Source organism: Papaver somniferum, chromosome 5 (assembly GCF_003573695.1).
Source record: "Papaver somniferum cultivar HN1 chromosome 5, ASM357369v1, whole genome shotgun sequence".
Lineage (NCBI taxonomy): Eukaryota > Viridiplantae > Streptophyta > Magnoliopsida > Ranunculales > Papaveraceae > Papaver > Papaver somniferum.
The window spans coordinates 193,130,608-193,155,395 of record NC_039362.1 but is presented as its reverse complement, the minus strand read 5'-3'; the positions used below and the strand labels follow the sequence as shown (position 1 = coordinate 193,155,395).

Below are 24,788 nucleotides of genomic sequence, written 5' to 3'. Positions count from 1 at the left end.
TTCTTCTCCCCAACAGCGACGCTGCGTATCTCCTGAGAAATATCCTCCTCCTCCACGGTATGAGGCGCAGAATCCTTCGAAGGGTTTCTATCGGAAGCTTTTCTCTTAGGCTGAACCTTAGATGCATCAGTCTTCGAAATCAATTCTTTCGAAGACCTCACCTTGGGTTGAGACACTGGAGGGGGAGGTAGAGGATGTTGGTGAGACGCGGAAGGAGGCGCCACTGACCGAAGAGGTAGGACATCCCGCGTTCTCTTAGGATCATCACGCGGATTAGCTGAGGGACGAGAAACAGCATACCGGGAGCGAGGAGTCTCTTTTGGCCGGTCCCCCCTTTCTCCGTATTCCCTCTATGCGACTCACTCCTCTTAGAAGTTAAGCGCCTCTGACCAGAAGAAGACAAAACCCTGTGACCGCGGGCATCACCTTGGGAAGATTTAGACGAACCTCCACCAGGCGGAGAAACATCAGGATCCCTAAGCGGAGGAGATCTACGCGGACTAGGCGGTGGAGTTTGATAAGAAACCCGCGGATGATCAGCCATGTCTGCGTAGTACACAAACAAGTTTCAGATTTCCGCGGATACAAAACGAAAATCAACAAACCCAATTTTATCCAGTTCTTCATAATCATGAACCAGATGGAAAATAATAACAAAACCTAAATAAAAAGAGGAAATAACAAATAGGGGCAACCATGCAGGAAGGACGATATTATTACTGTTTATAATGACGAACAGGGGCAATCATACACACATCTATATACATGTTCTTCATCACAAACACATATAGCAGCAACAGAAAACAAACATATTTTTCAAAAGATAATCAAACACAGTAGAACCACTTACCTATAAAGGAAAAATCAGGATCGTAAAGAAAGCTTCGAGGAACAACAACAGCAACAGCATAAAAGCTCCGAGGAACGATAACAGCAGCAGCAACAACAATTAATAACAAGGAAACAAAAGCAGAAAACAAGAGTTCTGAGGAAAGAGAAGGAGTGAAATTTATGACTAGAGAATTTCCATATTCCTTCTCATATATATATACAAAGAGAAATAAAACCGCCCCACTATCCAAGAAGAAGTTATTGCAAATAGTGGGGAACGTACCCTAAAATCTAGGAAAATAATAAAGATGAAGAGAGTAACAAAGAGAAATAAAACCGCCCCACTACCCAAGAAGAAGTTATTGCAAATAGTGGGGAACGTGCCCTAAAATCTAGGAAAATAACAAAGAGAAGATGAAGAGAGTAACACGTTTTTTCTTCCCACTTCGACTAACCGCCCAGTAGGATGAAAAGGGGCAAATTGTAGGTACACATTTCATCTTCCTCCACATGTCCACAAAGACACACGTGGAAGACATGCGGCTGAGAACATCAAGATATGATATCACACGTGGACAGCCAAGAGACGCGCCTTATCAAGATAGCGTCGCCACCCACCAGATCCAACGGTAGAGGATCGAGGAAGACGGAAGCACTAGAACACTGCGAAGCACTGAAGGATAACCCAAGATTCACTTTATTCTATCCCAAGAAAGATCTAAGATCTACGGCTGAGGATAGTCAGACTGACGCAGACAAGACAGGGGCAGAGGACAGCTGTCTACCGCGGGCAGACATCTCAACTACCCGCATTAAATACCCTCAAACAGCATACGTGTCATTCATCCTGTGGAGGAAGCGCAGATAGCACTGAATATTCAAACGGAACGCGCAGAGAAGACCAAAAACACGAAGACCTCTGCGTAAGCGGCACAAGACACAAGAGGATAAGGTTATAACGGGCCTCAGAAATGGACCCCATGTAACCACCCTATATATACCCCTCTCTCCCAAGTGAAGAGGGGAGGAAGAAGCATTGAGGAGAGAATAGGAGAGAGACAGAGAAATAGAGAAAGTGTAAGTGAGGTTCCTCCTGCTACGCAGGATGATATTGGTCTCAAAGTCATCCGACTATTTCTGTAACCCTCACAAATATAAATAAAAACCCAACCCTGGAGACAGAGATCTGAGGGAGAATCATATAAGTTAATCGTTTCGTCTATGTTCATACATCTATACTTTATATATTCAATTTGTTACTTATGGCATATCATGTTCGTACATTTTATACTTCGTCCACTATTTATCTTATTGTATGAGCCATGGACAATGATTGTAGTTGATGAGACGAGGAAGAGTATTAGAACTCTGAGTCAAGGATTCAACATAACCAATCCATTCCCTTCAGGCGCAGCCTATTTACTGTATTATCATGAATCTGCGCGCATTGTTTGTGAATACTCAGATGACATTAACATGCGTGTTCACAGCAGGTATAGCAGTTTAAAGAGGAGCTCAATGCATTAAGGAAAAACGTACCTGTCGACACCAACGAAGCTGCACACCAAGTGCTTGATAAATGCCTGAAAAAGAGAGGAAAGTGGTTAAAGGTTCTCATTGCCTTCTATACGTGTTTTTATGAATTTTGATGTATTCTCTTTTGGTTAATTATCAGATGCTATATATTTCATATGGTTTGCTAATGCCAACTGCCAAGTCTCCTTAGATTAGTATGGTCAACATTAGCAATGCTTAGCAGTTTGTATTAGACAAATGAAAAGATATAGCAGGATAAGTTTTTGCTAATAATTTATGGTGTTTGTGGTCTGATGCGTATGTACTAGTTTATGTGGTTTCTACTGATAGTGGATAGTTGGTGTAAATGATTTTTTAGCAGTAGTATGGTTTAGTTGCTTTCTCGGGTCAGAGATTGGTGATCCATTTTTCCACCAGTTCATTGTCATTGTGTTGGTCTATAACAAAGAATCTTTGTTTTATAGTAGAGGATAAGTGTTAGATTACTGTGTCCCTATCAATATCACTTACAATCTTTTTTGTTGACGTTCTCACTGTCTTTCAGAAACGGTTAATAATCTCAAGCTACTTTGTGTAAGTGAATGGTGTTTTGGCTTGTTTGTTAACGCTGTTGGTTCTCATTCCATTGTTTACGTGGGTGTTGGTTGTGCTGTCTTTATAAGGCGATAGTTTTGTTACTTAAAAGAGACACAATTATGGATAGCTAATTTCTAATTTGCTTTTGCAGGACATTTAAAGGTCAGTTCCTCCTTCAGACTTTAATTCGAGGTTAGGATTTATAGTTTAAACTTTAAAACCAGCTTAAGTGTTCTACTTCTGATTATGTATACTAGTGTCTCGCCCGTGCTTTGCACGTGCCTAAGTTTATACTTTGGAGGCTTATATTCCAGGGCTTAAATTTGGTATCATAAAGATTAACGAACAGAGACTATTTATCCATTGGAACTATATATTGGCTGATCAGGCGACCTACTATTGGAATTGGATAAACAGATACCTGCATGTTGCATACACGCGTATCCATTTAGAGTCTTCAAGACAAAACTCCCCCTATTGCTGTAAATTATATGCATTTATCTGTTCAGCCAACACCAAATGGTGTTGGATATTCATATCTTTCTTTATAACATAAGCACAACTCGTACGTAGGTGCAGTATTGCATCAAAGTCAAGATGCATTACTAAGACATCCATCAATTTACTAACATCACCTACAACAATGATTGGGAACTGCTCAAAGAAGAACAGCTAAATGGTTTTTGGAATGAAACTACAGGTGCACATGGAATACAAATAAAAATAACAGGAAGGCCGACAAATGCATCTACACATTGACAACTATAGATTGTTTAAAGTTAAAGTAAAATGCCACAATGCTCTCCCTTAAGTTGATGCGTAAAGGCGGAACATATTTTGGTTGTCCACTAACATATACTGCTGCAAAATCATACCAGGTTGATGCGTCAGGGTTTTCCCTGAACTAATCTCAGAAATACAATCTCCACCCGGAAGCCACGGGTCATCTTGAGACTGATAAGGTGTAGGTTGAGTAGTGCCCAATTTATTGTGGAGGTACCTGACGTGAATCGAACACGTAACCTTCTGACATGGAGTCAAACGCACCACCATTGCACCATAGATCCGTAGTGCAAAATCTTGTCTTACTATGGGACAGAAACATGATTTACCTCCGGTGCTAGTCTTTTCAATAGCCTGCCATTGTTTCTGCACCTCAGAAGTCCTTTCGCCTGAAGAGAGGATAAGCATGTGTTGGCTTCCAAGATCTTCATCATCTGTACTTCAATTGTTCCCCCTGGAAACCACAACGACTAAACTTCACAGGAAGTCCATAGATAATTGACAGAGCAAGAAAAGGCTTCACACCATGTTGATAAAAGTTTCGTATTAAAACGAACAGATCAGTTGTACCAATTTAAGGGACTAAAAGTGAAGAACACTTGTATTAACTCTATGAAATTCATTACTGTTCATTTCACAATACTTGTTAAAAGTGCTGCATCCTGAATCGTGCAAGACTATGAATATGGCCGACCAAGAAAAGAGAATGATTTCTTAAGAAGATGTACGATGCTTCTTTCTCAATGCTCTAATATTATATATGCACATTGAATAGGTCCACTATTGGTGGGGTATGATCCATTAATCCAAAGCATGTAATACATAATTAACATTAAGAAAAAGAAAATAAAATTTTTACGACGTGAAAAATCACCACAAAACGACACCATTTACCGCGTGTAAAGTTTCTGAAGAGCCACATTAGTATAATCTAAACCCTACCCTCTATGTAAAAGTTTCATTGCATCTTAGACGATAAGTGCATACCAAGTGGTAAGTATGTAAAGGCAGTGCCAATACCTTTATGCAATCCAAGGGCAAGAACATTTTGTTATGGAATTCTACTACAAAAATCAAAATGAGAGTGAGATTCTATGGAAATTATGTACATTAACAGTTGAGCATTGCTATATACCAATCAACCCCTCTTTCGTATAAGATATCCAAAATATCTTTCTCCATGATGTTAGGCATGAACATAGACGGTTAATTCTGCACATAGAGACAAAAAATAAGTAAATAAATATGAAAGATATAGCGTATATAAAAATGAGAGTAAGATCTAACGAATATATACATCAACAATTGAGCACTCCTATATAGCAATCAACTCCTCGCTCGTATATGACAACCCTTATATCTTTCTCAGAGATTAGGCATGATTGGTGATTCGCATGAACATAGACAGTTAGTTCTGCAAAGAGAGACAAAAAAAAAAAAAGAGTAGAAGCTGAGTTTTAAGTATTTAAAAATAGTTGACTGGATTTTCTTCTGTCCAGCATTTGATACTTCTGACATACAGGCTACACGGAGACGATGTACCTTTGGTGTTCCCATTTGCATCTGAAACCAAACAATAAACGTAATGCAGCAATGACTTATCAAAAGAAAATCCAGGTTTCTAGAGAGGTACATTTGGTGCGCAACGTGTCAAAACATAAAAAAAATTACATTTGGTGCTCGAGACTTTTAGGATTGGGTGTTTATATGGTTGCTGCAATAGTTGCTATGAGTGAAGCACACAAACCGGCGTTCTGCTACTTGCTTGTACCTACACATCAATCGCAGTAGGAATCAAAGTAGGAATCAAGTATTGGGTAAAAATATTTAACCTTGAAGAAAATAACTAAAATGTAGTGAAGAATATTAGCACAAAATCATATAACCCTAAATCATGAATTGTGTCAGTGAGTTAATATTCGTGAAAAAATATATTTAGCTGATTGATCCCATTCCACATGATGTGTTTCGAGAAAACATAGAACAAAGAATTTAAGGTTTACCACTATTTCATCCTCGCCCTCATGTTATGAAGCACCTCTTTTTTCCACGCATGTGCTATAAACCCAAGATCCTAATAGCATATAAGAAGAAGCTATAAATATAAAAACAGGTTTATATATCAACCTTTGGATGTTGCTGCAAAAACGAAATAAGTAGAAGAATAGGGGAAGAGAAGAGAACAGGTTTAGACATCAACCTTTGGATGTTGCTGCAGACGTTTCTTTGTGTTGTAAAAAACGAAGGAGAATAGGTTTTACTTTTAGGGTAGACATGCCTCCACTCTCATCATAGCTGCAACATGGATTGAAAAAGAGAATAGAACTGGGGAGAAGAGAATACGGAAGAGAATAAAAGTTGGGTTTGGAGACCCGCAAAAATAACTAATAAAATTTAGGTACCCACAAATTTTATTGGGCTATATTCTCTTAAGTGGGGCCAAAAACTCTAGAAATCGAGCTTTGTTCATCTTTCGACCACAGCTTTTTAATTTGGACTCAAATTATATATACAATGCCAGAAAACAGTAGATTTTGGCTTTTGTTACGGTGCCTTCTAATTAGAAATAGCATTATGTGAGTATCCTAACAGAATAGGGAAATTGTTTTTTCTTCCTTTGATGCTCAAGTCTTACTGTTGTAAATGAATGGGATTCAAGATCTAATAACGTCATGTCTTTCTTCTTTTATGCCTTTCCACCCCTTCTGAGATCTAAGAAGGTCTTGTACTTACTTTTTGGAAGTCGGTTACATGGTAGCCCTTGAAATTGAGAATATGTCTTCCTTTTCAACTAATTGTTTACAAGTAATTAGAGAATCATCTAGTCTTCTAGAATGGTGGTGGTATGTCAATCGTAAGTGTAATATAGGTTCTGATACGTACGGGAGTATGGTGATTTTGGATAAGGGTTTACGAATTAATAAGTTTCCTCCCCGTTAATAAATATATAGTATTTTTGTACATTGGTCTGGTGCAAGGTATTTTTGGTGGTTTCTACTGGTTAGACTTTTACTTGCGTATTTCTGTATTTTCAGTCGTTGGATGAGTAGTTGTAGTAAATTTAATTGTTATGGAAGCGATAGATCTACAGGCTTAATTGATTTTCGTGCCTTTATTGTAGGGGTAGCAGAAATGAAATAAAGCTAAAGAGTTATTTCGAGAGTCCATGTTCAGCTTTGATAAGTTGTAGTTGAAATTAGTATTTTTAGCGAGTTAACTTCAATTATTTGTGGCTTCATTATAAATTAAGTGGGCAAGTAGTATATCCTTTGAATTGTCTGTATGCCAAGTGGAATGAATTGCTAAGCCTGAATCATAAATGCGTAGTATTACATAGGATGCAGGATATTGTGAAAATTTCAGCGGCAGGGTCTTGGGTGAGCCTTAAAATGAAGAATTGTCGCACGCTCTTGGTCGTGTGATCGACGAGTTACGTCAGGGATAGTTACTGCTATGCTAAGCTGTTCATACTATCTGCACTGTATAATGTTAGAGATAGTTACTGTTATGTTAAGCAGTTTATACTTACTGTTGTAAGAGATGATTACTAACCAAAGTAGTTCATATCATCTAGTAAGACTGTAAGAGATGGTTACTACTATTGTGCAGTTCATACTATCTAAACAAAACTGACGAACTACGGTTGTGCTTGATCCCCTCGATCTACAGAGAAGGGTACGTAGGCAACCGTTTTGCGGTCCAGCACAACTGTACGAGATTGTTCATATCTTCAGAAAAGAATTGGTTACTACTTGGCATTTCATACCATCTATTCAGAGATGATTGCACGATAATATAGATATCGTTGGTAAGAGGGATAGTTGCATTACTGGTTATTCATACTACCTAACGAAGAGATGATTGCTGTTTTCCAGTTCATATCATCTGATAAACCATGCAAAATGTGAGATACAAATGATTATTGCCTCTTCAATGTAATTCATACCATTTGGTAACTATACAACCCATATGACAAGAAATAATTATTATTGATCGAGGTAATTCATATAATCTAGTGTGCTTCAATGACCCTTAAAGTAAGAATTATGCTTGTCTGCCTTTAAATCGATAAACACATTTGCTTGGTAAAAAAGAAGTTTATATACTAATGAATATTTTGAGGCATTTGAGACAATATGAGGAATGACATGGAAAATACAGAGTTGGCCTCTCAAGCCCACTAGTGTAAGCAAACTAAATGGTCCAAATAAGATTCTCTAGCTCCTGTCAAAAGCACATGCTGATGCAGGGGAGAGAATGTTTAGTCCCACATCAAGCAAAACACAAGAAGTATACCAGTATTTAGATCTGTGAAATGCAAAGTGAACGTCGAGGCCGGTAGTGCGAGCTTGTAACCCAAGCGGGGACATTAAGATGGCTGGACACCGAGCCTGTTTCACTCGGTAGGTTCTTGTCCGGACAATTTATTGACTCGCCCGTTCCAAGTTGGGAGTTGGTTGCACGATCCTTGCGTAAGCTTGGCTTGTGTGATCACTAAAGCGGAGGGCCCCGCGTCAGGCTCGCTTCACAGAGCACAGCGAACACCTCTCTCTCTTGACAGCGGAAGGATAACGAGTTGATGTGTCCTAGTTCCAACTCAGCCTGGTGATCTGACTCGGTTGAACAACCATTTTTTTGGCTCTCTTTTTCATGTAGAGTGTTAAACTTCGCCTTAATTTGATTGCAGTTGCAGTGTTTGGTTTCTATGCTGGATGCCTCATCAAGTCTTTTCCTTCCTTTCTTAATCAAACGATTCGTCAGATTTCGCACTAAATTTCATCTGCAGGCAGCCAGGCAGAAATATTCAGGTAAATCTCGGTATTTTTATTAAAATTTTCCTAGTTTCATTGCGTTATTAGGAATAATTGAGATTTTATGTTCAAAATTTAATCTTTGGTTATCAAGTAGCTTTGTTTGTGAATCGGAATTAATTGTACACCAAAGTGTTTGACAAAAGGCTGGAAAGAAATAATCTAAGGTTGTTAGCATTGATGCTGTAATAGGTTAGGTTTCGCCGATCCTATTACCGCGGCAAAGGCTTTAGTGCTTACTTTCTTCTGTCATGATATGAGTGTTCAGATCCAGAGGAGATGAAACTTGCTAAACAAATGAACTCATATGGGCACAAATAAATTTAGCTTAATGTTATCTTAATTTCTTTCGTTCGACAGACATTCATAAGTTTTAGGGACAATGCCTTGTGTTCACGCTTCTAGACTGTTATTGTTTTGCGTTACCTAAGAAAATTACTTCTACAACTAAAGCTAAACGAAACAATGCTGGTGTAAAATCTTTATATGCTCACGAAGAGGAACTGATAGACGTATCTAGCTAGAGTGAGTGCTGGAGAGACTGCTTCCCCTGTAAGTATTCTGGAAAATGCAAAAAATAAAAAATCATCTTCAACATGTGTAACCATCTAACAATTATGTGTTTTCTAGTACTTATTGCCTTGATGACTGATGGGCTCTTATCAACATGTTCTCTAGAAACTAAACCGCAAAAATTGTTAAAATGCACGTGCCTCATCTTTTTTGTATTATTAATTTATGTTAAGTTGATTGGTTGTTCAGGACAAGCGCGATTTGCAGTGACAATATCACGACTTAAATACTTGAATTCTCGTCACAAGTGTGTGGTGATTCACGACCCATAATGGATTTTGATGACCCTGATCTGTATTCTGAGGATCTCAATGTGAAATCTTGATTTTTGATCCTACGACATATGGAAGTTTGTTGCAGACCCAAAACCAGACATGGATAGAAAATAGTTCATACAGACTGTTAGTAGGTTTTTGTTTCTTACTAAAATGATTCACAGTTATAGGACCCTATAAGATAAGCATGTACATTGCATTTGTCTGTCTTTCATAGAAATTATCATTAGTGGAAGTAGAATCTCCATCCCTCTTTTGCAATGTCCTGATTTAATTCTGATTTAGTATGCTTCCAGTTAACTAGTGTCACTGCACGATGAACTGCACCAATTATCTTATACAACCTTAAAATCATTTGCATAGTAAAGGGTGTGAGCTCTTGGAAATATACACTAATATTGATGATGTTGAATTGGAAAAAGAGATTGTTAGGAAAGAGATTATAACTGATCTCGGGTGGAATGTTTGCAACCTGTCAAAGCAGTATAGAGTACTTGGTTTCAAAAGAAAAAGAAATCATGGGGATGAAGAAGAATCTCATGAGACAAGGGATGGGCAGCAGCAGTTGGTGGCTTCTAGGTCCAGAAAAAGAAAAAAAGAGTCTCATGAGACAGGATGAGAAGCAGCAGGTGATGGCTTCTAGGTCCAGAAAAGGAAAACAGGAGGTTGATGGGATATATAATGTTCACATATATGGTTACTGTTGTAAGAGGAGAGAGGAAGGGGGATATGGAATTATATTACATGTCAAGTTCAGAAAACCTGGAGTTGCTTACTAAGGGTATTCCAAACGAAAATCATGTCTTTATTACCTTCTGGAGGGAATGAAGAGAGGCTTAGAGGTCGCTACTGAACGGGGACTTGCCATGAAGAGAGGCTTAGAGGTCGCTACTGAACGGGGACTTGCCAAAGTTTATTGGTCCGTCAAATCACGAAGTTACGAACTTCTTTAACTTCCTTTTCAGTTCTCCCCTCATGCTAAGTAGCGTCTGTCATGATACTGTTGCTCGCAAGAGGTGTTTGAGAAATCAAATGTGTTTGAGTAAAGCAAGTTTCAAGCAACTTTCTCCAGTTATTGAAGCTATCATAAATCTGCAATATGAAATCAAGTTCAAGTATAAATCGTACAGCTGTAATAAAAAACCCAATGCTGCTGCATATTATTTGGCAGAATGTGGAGCAAAAAAGTTTAAGAAGATGAAACTGGGTGTAAGTTCTTATGAGGTGCAAGAAGTTAAGATGGAAGCCAGACACTTTCCTGAGAGGCTGAATGAAATTGTTTTTATACATATACTGTGGGAGTGTGATAAGAAACCCTAATTCACTCCGGATTTCTAATCAGAATTAGGTTTAGTAGAGAGTCCTGAAGAGGTTTTTTTCTGCTTTTCCTCAATCAAGTCTCTTTAGGATTGTCAGGAATCTGGTTTACAATCTGTTTTGGATTTTCCCACTCTTTTTGGCATATGTTATTGCTTGTTGGTATTGGTATGTTCTCTCTTTTGGAACTTTTTTTCAGAGGGCGCTTGCTTGGGGCATGCAGTATGCTTACAGCAAATTCACTGACCAGCAAGAGATGCGCAGGTGAACTGATCCTTTTTCATTTTGTTTTTAGTGAAGTGTGAAATTTCCTGCACATGTCATTTCTACAACTTTGTCTTTCTTCACTCGATTTAATGAGCAGTACAATTAGTAAGACATCTTAAGTGTAATATGGATGATGTTGACTTCATCAAAAGACAATGAACAAACTGTTGGTTGAGGTTGGTTTTTTCCTGTCACACTTGGAGGATTAGCGACTCCTTAATCCCATTCATCAAACTGTTCCAGGCATATTTGTACTATGTTTCAGCATTCTACTCAGTCCTCGTCAACTTATACAGGGTGGAACTTTGGAGAAAATAGTAAGATTGGAATTTATTGACATCAATTTTTGGTGAAAATATAGGGAGGCTCATTACATTACTTCAACTAGTCCCCGTGTTCCTCGAATTTTCTTTTGCCATTATTTTAAATACTTAATTGAAACCTTATAAATCGGAAGCAATCTAATGAAATTTTGGGTTTCTTAATTTTTGTGGTGTTTTTTGATGTTGATATCTCTGTTTCTCATAGAAACTATGGTCACTTTAGTTATTTTCCGTTGTTTGATGGAAGAGTCTAAAAGCGTATATCAGTGGTTAGATATCTTTGCTAAGAATCCGAATGCAATTCTGCAACTGGCTCAATATTCTCCACCCCTTTTTGATCAATGTTGTTTCTCTATGTTTGCATATTCAACTGCCTTACTGAATTATCTTTAATAATCAGGACAAATGTGAGCCGTATAAGTTGTCTAGCTGGGTGTTGTGTTGGATGGGTTTGATTTTGAAATGTTCATTTTGGTTTTGATGAATAGATTCTGTGATTGAGTATTGACTCCTACCGTTGGTCAGTCCAGGAAATAACAGTTGGTCCGGTCGCATTGGTTTCTCTGCTGGTGTCTAATGTAGTGGGGGAATTGCTGATTCAACGGATTTATTATATGCGGAACGTGTGATCTTGTTGGTAATTATGGTTGGAAATTTGCAAGGTGTAAATGGCCCATGGAAACCTTGAGGTATGATCATTTTGTATAATGTATCTGTTTTTCCATTTTAAACATCAGCTTACATGAGACACCAGTAGAAAGAATCAACCTTTTCGTTACACTCTCAGCCTTGTATAGGTTTCAGGCCTTCCATTATTATGTCATGTCTAATATTTGAATTCTTACCATTCAAGGACATACTTCATTTCGGTGAATATTGCGTATATGAAGCTCTAAATTACTCAATTCCCTTGGATGAGATTTGTATCCATGTTTCTTAGAATATAAATGTGATTGTCGTTTACCAAATCGTGTATCCCGATATTGGTGCCCAGGGCTTGGATGGATTGTAGGCTTCATTAGTCACTTTGTACTTCCATGACCGGCAAGCAGGAATCTGCCTTACTCTTCTCGGGCATGCCACCAGAATTTGCTCTATGTGGAAAAGATTCCTGGATTATGGACAGAGTTTTGAATTTCATGGAAATTCTTATTGCAGCATAAAGATTTGAAAGTGGCTGATTTTCCGCATAATGGTGAGTGGTGTTTTATCCAATGTCTCATAATGTTTTAGAGAATCAACTCTATTTTCATAGGAAGCGACCCATTTCCTCATTCAGATAGGTGAGTTCCATCAAGAGTGTTTACTGCTACACCCCACTTCAATCTTAAATTGAAACCATAGAACTCATTAAGACTTCTTAAAAGTCGTCCTTCACATGCAGTCACACTATCACGTCTACACCATAGGGAAGGGACAGAGAATGGAATTCTCTGATAGTGTCTACCTTTACTCACCACAAATTAGTTGTCTCATTCGAAACCTTGATCTTAGGATCTCCAGTCAGCAATGTTGAGTAACCATCATGGCAAGTTTATTTGATGAGCTTAATTCCCATAGATGCATTACTAATTATCTCTTTGGACAAATTTTTCGTCAAAGGGTCCCCGATATTCTCCTTAGACTTCACAAAGTCAATAAAAATTATGCCAGTTGAGAATAATTGTTTCAGAGTACTGTGTCTTCTACGAATATGTATAGACTTCCCATTGTAAACGTTGTTTTAACTCTTGTTGTTGCAACTTAGGTATCACATTGTATAAATATAGATGGTACTGGCCTATGCCAGAGAGTAATATCTTCTAAAAAGCATTTTAACCACTCGGCTTTCTCTGCTGCTTTATCTAACGCAATAGACTCATATTCCATAGTGGATCGGGAAATACATGTTTGTTTGGAACTCTTCCAAGAAATAGACCCACCTTCTGGAGTGAAAGCATATCCACTCGTAGATTTAGACTCCTATGAGTCGGCTATCCAATTTGCATCACAAAATCCATCAAGGACAACATGGTAACTTTCATAACTCAAACAAAAGGTCATATAGTACTTTAGGTACCTTAATACTCTAATAAGTGCATCACAATGCTTCTTCTCTGGATTACTAGTATACCTACTTAACATACTCACACTATAGGCAATGTGTGGTCTTATACAATTTATCGTATATATCAGGCTTCCTATGACTTTTGAGTATTCAAGTTGTGATATTACATTACTCTTATTCTTCTTGAGTATACAAGAAGGATTGTACGGAATACAAGTAGGCTTACAATCAAACTGATTGTATCTTTTAAGCACAGATTCAACATCCCTAAAATCACATCTGCAGGACCTAAGTCTTTCATGTCAACGTTCTCATTCATCATGCTCTTAGTAGAATTAATCATAAGCATGTCATCAACATACAAGCATATAATCATATATACATCTTTAACAAGTTTATTATAAGCACACTTGTCAAATTCATTAATTTTAAAACCACTAGATATCCTCACATGCGATCAACTTTTTCGTGCCACTGTTTAGGTGCTTGTTTCAAATCATACAAAAACTTGTTCAGTTTACGAACTTTGTCTTCACAACCTTTCACTACAAAACCTTCAGGTTTGTCCATGTAAACTTTTTCATCTAATTCACCACTTAGAAAAGATGTATGTCTTAACGTTCATCTGATGTATCTCTAGGTTATGTATGGCAGCAATAGCAATTAACATCCCAATGGAAGTAATTCTCATCACATGTGAGTAAGTATCAAAGAAATCCACACCTTCTTTTTGTCTATAGCCTTTAGCTACTAACCTAGCCTTGTATTTTTTCACAGTTTCATCTACTCTACGTTTCCTCTTAAAGACCCATTTACAAACAATGACCTTACTGCCATGAGGTAAATTAGTAAGCTCCCATGCCTGTTTTTGTTGGATGGAATCCATTTCGCTGATTGAAGCTTCTTTCCAGAATGGGGCTTCAAGAGATGTCATGGATTTTCTATAAGTCTGTAGCTCAGACTCAGCGAGGCATGTTATGAAGTCATATCCAAAAGAGGTTTTGGTTCTAGCCATTTTACTTCATCTATACTCAATCTCTACTTCATATTCCTTTAAAGATAAAGTCTGACTGGTTGAAGGGGTATCTAATGGATCAACACATCTCTTGCGAGAGTCAGCTTTCAATGAAAAAATATTTTCAAAGAATACAACATATATAGACTCCACAATAGTATTGATACCAATATTAGATATATCAGAACTCACAACTATAAATCTACATGCAGTAGTATGTTCAGGATACCCTATGAAGACACATTTAACAATTTTGGGTCATATCTTAGTTCTCTTAGGAAGAGAAGTGGCAACCTTAGCCAAACACCCCCACACTCTAAAGTATCCATAAGAAGGTTGCCTACCTTTCCATAATTCATATGAAGTTTTGTCTGATCCATTAAAGGGTACTCTATTCAGGGTATAACAAGCTGAGAGGACGACCTCCCCCCACAATTTCACTGGTAATCTTGAACTAATCAACATGGAATTCATCATCTTCTTAAGGGTACGGTTATATGTTCAGCTACACCATTAGACTATGGTAAGTAATTAAGGAGGTGTAACCTCGTGTATTATGCCATGTTCTATACAGAATTCTCCTATATGAATTTTATACTCCCCACCACAGTCAGATCTAAATTTTTTAATGGTATCATTCAATTGGTTTTCAGCTTCTAGTTTATACATCTTAAAGGATTTTAAGGAATCATCCTTACCCCTAAGCAAGTATGTATGACAATATCTCATACAATCATCTATAAAAGTCGCAAACCATTTCTTACCACCTCTAGTTTAAACCGATTTCATGTCAACTAGGTGCGAATGAATTAATTTTAAGGGTTTAGAATTTCTATGAACATCTTTTCTAAAAGGTTTTTTTAGCAAACTTTGATTCTACGCAAATTTTGCGTTTGTGTACATTTTCCAAACTAAGTTTGAGTATGCAGCCTACGCTAGCCAGTTTATGCATTGATTTATAATTTACGTGTCCAAGTCTACCATGCCAAACATTTAATAATACACTAACATAATAAGAAGGACCAATCTTATTCATTGCATCAGAGTTTGCGTTAAGTTTATAGAGACCCTCTATAAGGACCCTCAAGCACGTCAACGCTATTAGACCAGTCAAGAGGCGATTTACCCGTTATTGGCTCGATTAGTTAATATAGATTTAGTAAATAGAAATTAATCTAACAATAACTTAGATACGAATCTAGTGCCGTTAGATAGATCTCAAAAAAGTTAGGCAGAATGGACTATTCAAACGTGTCAATCGTATACCAGACGAAGAAGACATCACCGGATTAGTAGGAAGGGTAAAGTAATCATTTCAATGATGGACTTTATGGCATCCCATCCAAGCTGATGAGTGTCTCAGTATTTTGGGTCGGCCTTATCTCTAGCCAAATCGAGAGGATAACTCTCATTCCGTTTCTCTTCTTCATCATCATTTTTCTTTCTCCTTCTCTTTCTTTCTTCCCTCTTCTTCTTCTGTTAATGATTTCGAGAATCAGTTCATGATTCCGAGTTGATATAAAGATGGCAGAGATTGAAGGTTAATTTATGGTGGTAGTTTTGGTTGATGAGGTGAAATCAAACCCAATAGAAAAAGTGAAACAAAGAATTATAATTAGGGTTTTAGATTTCGTTTTGAGATTCGTGGAATTGATTAGTATGTTGTGTTTATGTTGGATGAAGATCGAAGGGGTTGGCGTTTAATTAGAGTTTTGAAGTTGATTCAGTAGAGAATCATTGTGGAGATTTGAATTAGGGTTTCAGTTAGTTGCAGAAGAGAATTCGAAGATGAAATTGATACTCCAGAAGATCAACTGAAGATGGGTTTTGTGTGTTGAACGTAAATGAGAAGATTTAATATCTGATTTTCGATTCACAAAGAAGAATTGAAGAATTAGGGTTTCATGTTCTTCCCAATTTAAGAACTAGGGTTTTGAGAATTAAACAGATGGTTTAGGGAGGAGATGATATGGTATTGATTGTTTGAATCAGAAGAAAGAAGGGGTTGGTTTCAATTTGGTTGAGACAAGTTGATCTGAGGTAATTTACCTTCTCTGTGATTTTAGTTAAGTTATTCATTTCAAATTGTTGAATTTATGAATGTTTGTTGAGCTAATAATTGAAATGATATTGGAGAGGGTGTTGTGAATTGTTGGTGTTGAAGTTGATTGAGATAAATTAAGTAAAGGTTGTTTGAGTATGAGATTGTGAAGGATTGGGTTTGAAGTCAGTTATCAAGAAGAATAAGAGTTCAATTGTTGTTGGCAGTAGTGGTGTAATTGAATGTGCATGGTAGTTTGAGATGATTCCTAGATGAATGTTAAGTTATTAAAAGACGGAATCTATGGGAAAAGTATAGTTGATGATTTGTGGTCTTAGTTGGAGTTGTAATTACAGAACTGAAGGGGAAGTTGTAATGGTTGTGTATAAGTTTGGTTTGAGGAAGTTCGGAGAGGTGGTGGTGTTGTCTGTGGAGTTCTATTTGTGATTGAGTTAGGGATGACAGTACATGGAGGAGGCCTGAGATGCATTTGAATGGGTAATGGGGTTACAGTGCAATGAAAGAATAAGCTAAACCCTGTGAAGTGATGTAATGGTGGTCTATCTGGTATTGCAAGTGTTATGAGTAATTATATTAAAAGTGTAGGAGCTGTAGTGTTGTTTGAATTTGTGTTTAATTGAATGAAATGGAAAATGAATGGAACTGTCAGTTGCAGGAAAGAGTTGAGTTGAATCTCTTAAGTAGAAGCTTAAAGCTGCAATTGCAGGTTGGCATAGTCTTTGATTGTCAATGCAACTCGGAGTTTTGTTTTGATTGAATGTGGTATAATGATTTTGTAGACATAGAATTTGTATAATAATGTAAATGAAGAAGTTAGTATTGTAGACTTAAGAGTTTTGGTGTTGCACCATGATGGTGCATTAGTGTTATTTGGCCTGAGTAATGGCTCTGGCCTGTGCAAGGGTTTTGGCCTTGTGCCATTCAGCCTAGTCGGGTATCTGACTCTAGCTGACTTAGTCAATCTGACTGAGTCGAACGTATGGACTTACTGAGTTACCTATCTTGACCTGTGTTGACTCAGTTGACCGGTCTGGACCTGACCTTGGAATGTTGACCTGACTTTGACCATTTGACTGACGTTGATTGTTAGAGACCTGTTCACTGTTAGATTAACCGTTAGCGACTCTCAGTTGACCATATAGACCAGGCCTTAGTTTAATAGGCTGGAATAATAGACTTGGGCTTAGGCATATATTTTATACTTTGATTGTTTAGACCTTATGGTCCGAATTGACCTTTGATTCCTTCTACAAAGTTATATACATTCTTAAGAACTTTCTAATGGACTATAAAAGTATAGAACCAATACAATTGAACTAGTAAACCTTAGATATGCTAAATATAGATAATGAAAAGGGTGTAGAAATATAAATGGGTTTAGAACCATTAGATAGACTTGTATGAGCCGTTTGGCTAATTTCTTAGATTGATTGTGTGATTAACAGTTAGTCTCTATTAACAACGATCGATTTAAAAGATGAACAAGTGGATCGTGGATCTCGAGGTAGGCATGGCCTGTCATCAATCAGGTGGGAACACTGTAACCTTCTTGTAATCATTGAGCTTTCTTTTCAATCTGCGAGCATGATGTGTTCTTAATATCTGTGTGAACAAGGTTTGCAATGAATGTAAATATGTGTGTAATATGTGTCATGTGAATTCCCTGCAAGGAGTGTTCGTGTTTCCCCACGGCTTCTTGATACGTTAAGTAGGGCAATGTTACGATGTTTGAATATTACTTATTAGACCGGGGAAATCCGGTTAAATATTACGCACTTTACTTTTATATCTTAGTAGACCGGGGAAAGCCGGTTAAATATTACGCACTTTACTTTTATATCTATAGTAGGTCGGGGTAAGCCGGTTGAATATTACATCGTAGGCCGGGGTAAGCCGGTTAAATATTATATATACTATTTTATTCTTGGGAATTCACTCGTGTGCATACTATGTTTGTTTGTTAACTATCTGGTCTTGATGGTAAGAACTATGATGCATGTTGGTGATTACTTGAGTGTTATTTGTTTATATTGGGAACCTCTTTGGGATGATGTGCTCACCCGTTCCCACTTTAGTTTCAGTAATCAGAAGAAATGGTGCACGTGAAGATATTCATTTCCGTAGTGTAAAGTCTTAGTGAACTGAAGATGTTTATTTATCTTTTATATATGTATTCTTTTTTCTCTGTAAAACAACACATTATTATACTCATATCACTCGAGAGACTTTCGTTTGTATAATATCAGAGAATTTGGGTTTTGTTAGTAGCATTTTTGTAATTATGATTCTTAAAATCGGTAATCTAGTTTTGGATGCTTCAATTAGGTCGTAATCATTTTAGCTAAGCAGGTTTAAGATTTGGGACCACTAGTGGAAAATAGTTGTTTCGCGACTGTCGAAGCAAGTCATATATACGAGTTAAATGACTTGCTTTGGCAGTCGGGGAAAAGGTCGATGTTTGAGCATCTTTTTCATTTATGACGTGGCTATGCGCGTCGTTGAAAATCTTATATCAACGATCGATGTTAACGGTCAGCACGTTATGACTGACCCCAATCAGTTGTAGATATAAATCTTAATATAAAAAAAAAATCAGATTTGGTTGTCTGGCCTGACTGAATCTCAAATCAAACACAAATGAAAATCAAACTAGAATTCAAATGAGAATCAAATGAAACTCAAATTATAATTCAAATGAGAATCAAATCAAACTCAAATGAGACCCAAATTTAAATTAAATAAAAATGAGAATCAAATTAAACTTGCACACAGATAATCATTCAATTTAACATTCATTGATTCATTAGGTTCAAATTACACAAAAAAGATTAAAATCTTGAGTTCTGACCAATGTAAATCTTACAAGAAAAGCCACTAAACAAGTGTTAGAAACCAACATTATTACCTGAATATCTCCATCCCAATACTCATCATCTCCAACAGTTGCCGAAATTGAGGAGCTTCATTCGCGCTTCCAGTGAAGACAAATGGATCTTCATAAGCATTCTTGTTGGGGTTTGATCTTATTGGAGATTCGAAAACCAAGTACCAATGCTTCCTTGGAGATATCTATTGCTTCTGATGTATGTTTTGCAATCCCAAGTTTAAAACCTGAAAGACGAAATATAACCTTGAACTTAATACGATTTGTAATGAGACTTAGAGAAACTAATAACAACTAAAATGATAATAAGGAATGATGCTCAGATATGTTCTTTTGATTTACCTGAGTTCGAGCGGAGCTTGTCCATTATCTGTGTTTCTCAATCCCCATCTCTTATCAATGAAATACCAACAAAAGCAAGTTACATTCAGAAACAAAACTATGTAATAGCCAAACTAGGAGATGTAACATGTTTGCTGGCGAAACAAACCTCAAACTTCTTTGTTGAGATTTTATATCCCTTACAAATGGCACTTTCATATAATCGATCCATCTTCAACAAGTAATCCCTGGAATCCCCAATAGCATTCAGATTCAACTATTTTTGCAATAAAAGTTGTACATACCCACCGAAGTATTATATATAAAATGCACGAATACCCGACTAAAGTATTCTACAAGGAATGAATACTTCCAAGAAGAAAGTATTCAACATAGTTTTATAAAGACTAAATATTAAGAACCAAAACTAAATGAGTTCTTGAAGCTAAGCACTCACTTTCCTTTGTTGTGAACCCCGTGTCTGTCAAGTATAACACACCCCTGAGCACGACACAGGACTCATCTGCAAGATTTGAGATGAAACTAATCACAATGGTGAACTGAGAATGGAAAAATGGTTACATATTTGATACAAAGACAAATTCCAGCGAAATGGAGTTGTGTGAAAGAAGAAAAACTAACAAATCCTGACTAAACCCACCTGGTGATACATTCGACAAAAAAAGTACTCATGCATAACTCAATATTATGAACTAAGAGTAGGGTTCAGTCACAAGAACCATGACATGATATTTAAACCGCTGATGGAATTTTTTTATTTGGTTATTTTACAAAGAAACTAACATTGTTCGAGTATGGGAGTATCTTAATCAAACTGCCATTACACAAATTAAAATGTAGTGATATATGGATAGGTGTGCATCCAATGGATAAAAACATAATACAAAAAGTTACTAAGCTGCGACAAGAACGGTGAATGGTTACCGGGGTTGTTTTCAGCACAACTAGTCCTTCAACTTCATAAGTCAACCTTACGAAACCGTACTTCTTCACTATTGCTTATGTTATATGTTTCGGAGACCCGAGTTTAAAACCTGAAAGATAAGTTCAAACAAGAAAAAATGATTAACTGCCCGACAATTTCAAAAAGATTACATGGCATATGACACTGTAAGAGTACCTAAACATGATAAAAGTAGAGAGCAACTATAGGTATATATGCAAGATAATCCATCATAGTAATACGAAAACCAAGAAGAATCACATCATCATGCACCAGCAATCACACTAGCTGTTAGATTACTTCTCGGTCGAACTCGCAAGCGTTTCTATCTCAAGCTTGTTTGTCAAGTTTAGTTGCCAAAACTATAAGTCTGGATTTCTGGTCTATTAATAGCTAAGTCTCGGATTAGGATAGAAAGTGTAGTTGAGCTCCAGACTCCACGGTGTTCATCATGCAAAAATGAAGAACTACTCAAGGAACTGGTGGAACTTCATCGACAAAAAGGTATGTGGAGACTTGAACTTATCTAATACTCAAAAGTCTACTTTATCTCCTATCTTGAGACAAAAGTCGTATTGTTATATAGACTATGATTATACACATATACTATTTCGAGCTGAGTTTATCTCGCTTATCTATTTCTCGAAATATGTGTTGGTAAGCTTTCACTTTGCCCAAGTTCATCTTTACTAGTGAAGAAAGTCATATTAGTTTTAATCACTTGAAAATCGCTTTGACGAAAAATAGTTTGTGAACAACAACTATATAACGTTCTCTAAGAATGTTTCAATGATTGAAATGAGAGTTAGAATACATAACCATGGTTGGATATAAACATTGTGAGATAAATCATATGTGTGTAAGTCCAATATCCTTGAACCAAAGTATGCGTACTTTGCTGCTCAGGATAACCAGAACTACAGTCCGCATACCAGTACGCGTACTGTCGGAAGTTCACATCCCGTGAATTTCTGCTGGAGTTTGTGAAAAGAAAACAAACTTAATCCGGTTACTTTATTCCGCGTACCAGTATGCGTACTTAAGTAGGTTATTTTCTGAAAACTGTTTAATTCGTGAACTAAGACATTTATATTTCAAGGAATGCAATCTTTGCAAACCGTGGATATAATGTTCATGAATCGATTCGAGTGAATCAAAATTGTTTTTGTTTCGATTGTGTCTTGTATACTTCTATGAAATCTAAGAAATTGAACAACTCTCTAACTAGTTCATTTGAGTCATTTGAACTAGTTGTGGTAAAGAAGAATAAGGTTGATACGAAAGTGCTCATATGGCTAACCTATGGTTAACTACCGTTGAACCAACGACTTGTACACGTTTAGGTAGGTTACTCAAACCTAAATGAAGTTACATTTCATGTGTGTATAAAAAGCTTAGATTCGATCTAACAGTTGAAAGATATTAGCTTGAATCTAATCAGGTTTTCATCGAACGGTGGATATTGAATGCTTTGTTACCAAGGTAGCATTGATTGCAAACCCTGATTTGGAGACTATATAAAGGAGAACTCTAGAAACTGGGAAACCTAATCCCCACACCTCCTGTGTGATACTAGTTGTATAAGCTAGAGTCGATTCACCTTTAACCTTAGGTTTCTATCGAGACCCTGTAGGTTAACGACTTGAAGACTTCATTGGGATTGTGAAGATAGACCCAACTATTTTCTCTGTAGTTGCGTAATCTGATCTTTCTTTTTCTATCGTATTTGAGTACAATCGAAGGATTGGCTTGAGATTGATTTCTCCGATAGGCAAGATAGAAAAGTAGTCCCAAACATCTTCGGCTCATCGTTTGTGATTCCACAATATCTAGTTTCGCCATCATACCATTTAGATTATTGTGAGGTAATTGATAATTCTAGTTTTTTCTTCGGGAATATAAGTCCGGGTTATCGATTGGTTAATGTTCACCTTGATCTATCAAAAGACGGAACAAAACTCGTAGGTATTTCTGCGGGAGACAGATTTATCTATTCATATATACTTTTCTGTGTGATGCAAATTTGTTTATTAAAGTCTTCGACTTTGGGTCGTAGCAACTCTTAGTTGTGGGTGAGATCAACTAAGGGAATCAAGTGCATAGTATCCTGCTGGGATCAGAGACGTAAGGAGCGCAACTGTACCTTGGATCAGTGTGAGATTGATTGGGGTTTAACTACAGTCTAGACCGAAGTTAGTTTGTAGTGGGCTAGTGTCTCTAGCGGCTTAATACAGTACGTATTCAATCTAGACTAGGTCCCGGGGTTATTCTGCATTTGCGGTTTCCTCGTTAACAAAACTTCAAGTGTCTGTGTTATTTCTTTTCCGCATTATATTTTGTTATATAATTGAAATATCACAGGTTGTGCGTTGAATCGATCAATTGGTAAATCCAACCTTTGGTTGTTGATTGAAATTGATTGATACTTGAACATTGGTCTTTGTTACCGTTCAAGTTAATTTCTCTTGTGCTCAATTAGACTCGCGGATTTTTACTTGCTTGAGTAAGTATTGAATCGAGAAATTGAGATATAACTCCTAGATATACTTTTTGTTAAGATCGAGTCTGACTGTCTAGTTGATTCTATTAATAGTATATTGGAGTTAGTCCATACAGATTGCTAAGCGAAATAATCGATGTGGTTGATAGACCCCCGCTTTTTCATCAACAAATATCAAATGGGAAACTTAAAAAAATCAAATCTACTTAGAAGTTCAAACTTCAAGTTCCATATTTCCAATCATCTCCATCACCAAAGAATTTGACATCATAATTAAGCAGGTCCATTATGCTCTTGTACTAAGAAAATTGGTTCATCCACTGAAGACGATCCATACCAATTCCTTATCATAAACCAAAATAAAATAAAAATACTTACCAATTCCACTAACTTCCTTATCAAAATCTGAACTTTGAGAAAACCCAATACTTACTTTTGATTTGTAGTCTTGCTAAACCAAAGATTACAAAATAAAAAAAAATAAAAACTTAAAAATAGTATATAATCCATTAGAATTCAATCTAAAATATGTAATCAAACTAGAAATTTCAATAAATATAATGGAATAAAAATTGAACTCAACCTACCAATGATACCCCTTTCATAAAATACTTCAAAATCACCAGCCGAACTGAAACAATGAAATTCCTTCTCAACCACCACCCAAACAGAAACAACATCAACTCATGATATCAGAATATCCCTGAAAGACAAATTAAAGAAACAAAAAATAAACATCACAAACAAGCAGTGTAACGATCACTCTTGTAGTAAATCATTCCATTAAAAAAAATTAATTACCTGACCTCACAAAACAGACAACAGTGTATCGAGAAATCTTCTTAGCAAACTGACCATCTTCTGCTTCATCACAACCACTACACCATCATCATCAGGAATCACAATAGGAACCAGTTGAAGTAATCCGCACCCTAATCAAGAAAAACAATACTTCAATCGAAGGAAAATCAAGAGCTTGAAAATTTACCCTAACCTTAATATTAAAATTAAATTTCTGTAATTGAAGGTGATGAAAAAGAATGAACCTTAGATAATTACCCGGTTGGTAGTGAGAAGGATTTTACAATTGAAAGCACAGACTACCATTGAAATCGATTATTTTTTTGAGGGTATTGACTTGTACTCCATCTTATGGATCTGGAGACTTTGTAGAAGAAGACGATGGAGGAAGATTGAGAACAAATAATGAAAGATATGAGAGAGGGGAAGTCAATGAGCAGACTCGATCTCCATGAAAATTTACAGAGAAAAAAAACAGAGAGAGAGAGGTGAGGAATTCTGCTGAGAAAGAGGTGAGAGAGAAGAAAAATGAAAGAGATGAAAAAGTGATAAGGTTATTTGGGATTTAATATGGAGAGAAGATATTTAATCACAACCCTAGATCAGTGAGCAGATTCAATCTCGAGAAAATCTAACCACAAAAATATTTAGGCTCAGCGGTCGCGCCATCGGTAGTTGAAGAGGATTAATATGGTAATAAAAAATTGTTATTCAACGATCGTGTTTAGCCGTTAAAGAATATTTTCGTGTTTTTAATTAAATCTATGAACGTCTTCACCGCTCCACGGTCAGTTGATCGCCATTAACGGTCGGGTTGTGGGTTATAAAAACCCCATTTTCCACTAGTGGGCGTCACACCCTCAATCTTATAAGCCTTACCCACATAATCCTTACCCTTAGTG

General features: G+C 36.8%; 2 long non-coding RNA genes across 2 annotated transcripts; one reads left to right on the top strand and one right to left on the bottom strand.

The window, feature by feature from the left end:
* Positions 1-8,375: 8,375 nt before the first annotated feature.
* On the top strand, positions 8,376-13,877 carry LOC113278398. Its single transcript, XR_003325485.1, has 5 exons — positions 8,376-8,534; positions 9,300-10,966; positions 11,823-11,981; positions 12,287-12,487; positions 13,822-13,877. It is a non-coding gene; the product is annotated as an uncharacterized LOC113278398 (long non-coding RNA).
* A 9,664-nt stretch (positions 13,878-23,541) lies between these two features.
* Positions 23,542-24,390, bottom strand: LOC113278397. The gene is made up of 3 exons (XR_003325484.1): positions 24,145-24,390; positions 23,887-24,017; positions 23,542-23,788 (listed from the first exon to the last, which is right to left on the bottom strand). It is a non-coding gene; the product is annotated as an uncharacterized LOC113278397 (long non-coding RNA).
* Between the last annotated feature and the right edge of the window lie 398 nt (positions 24,391-24,788).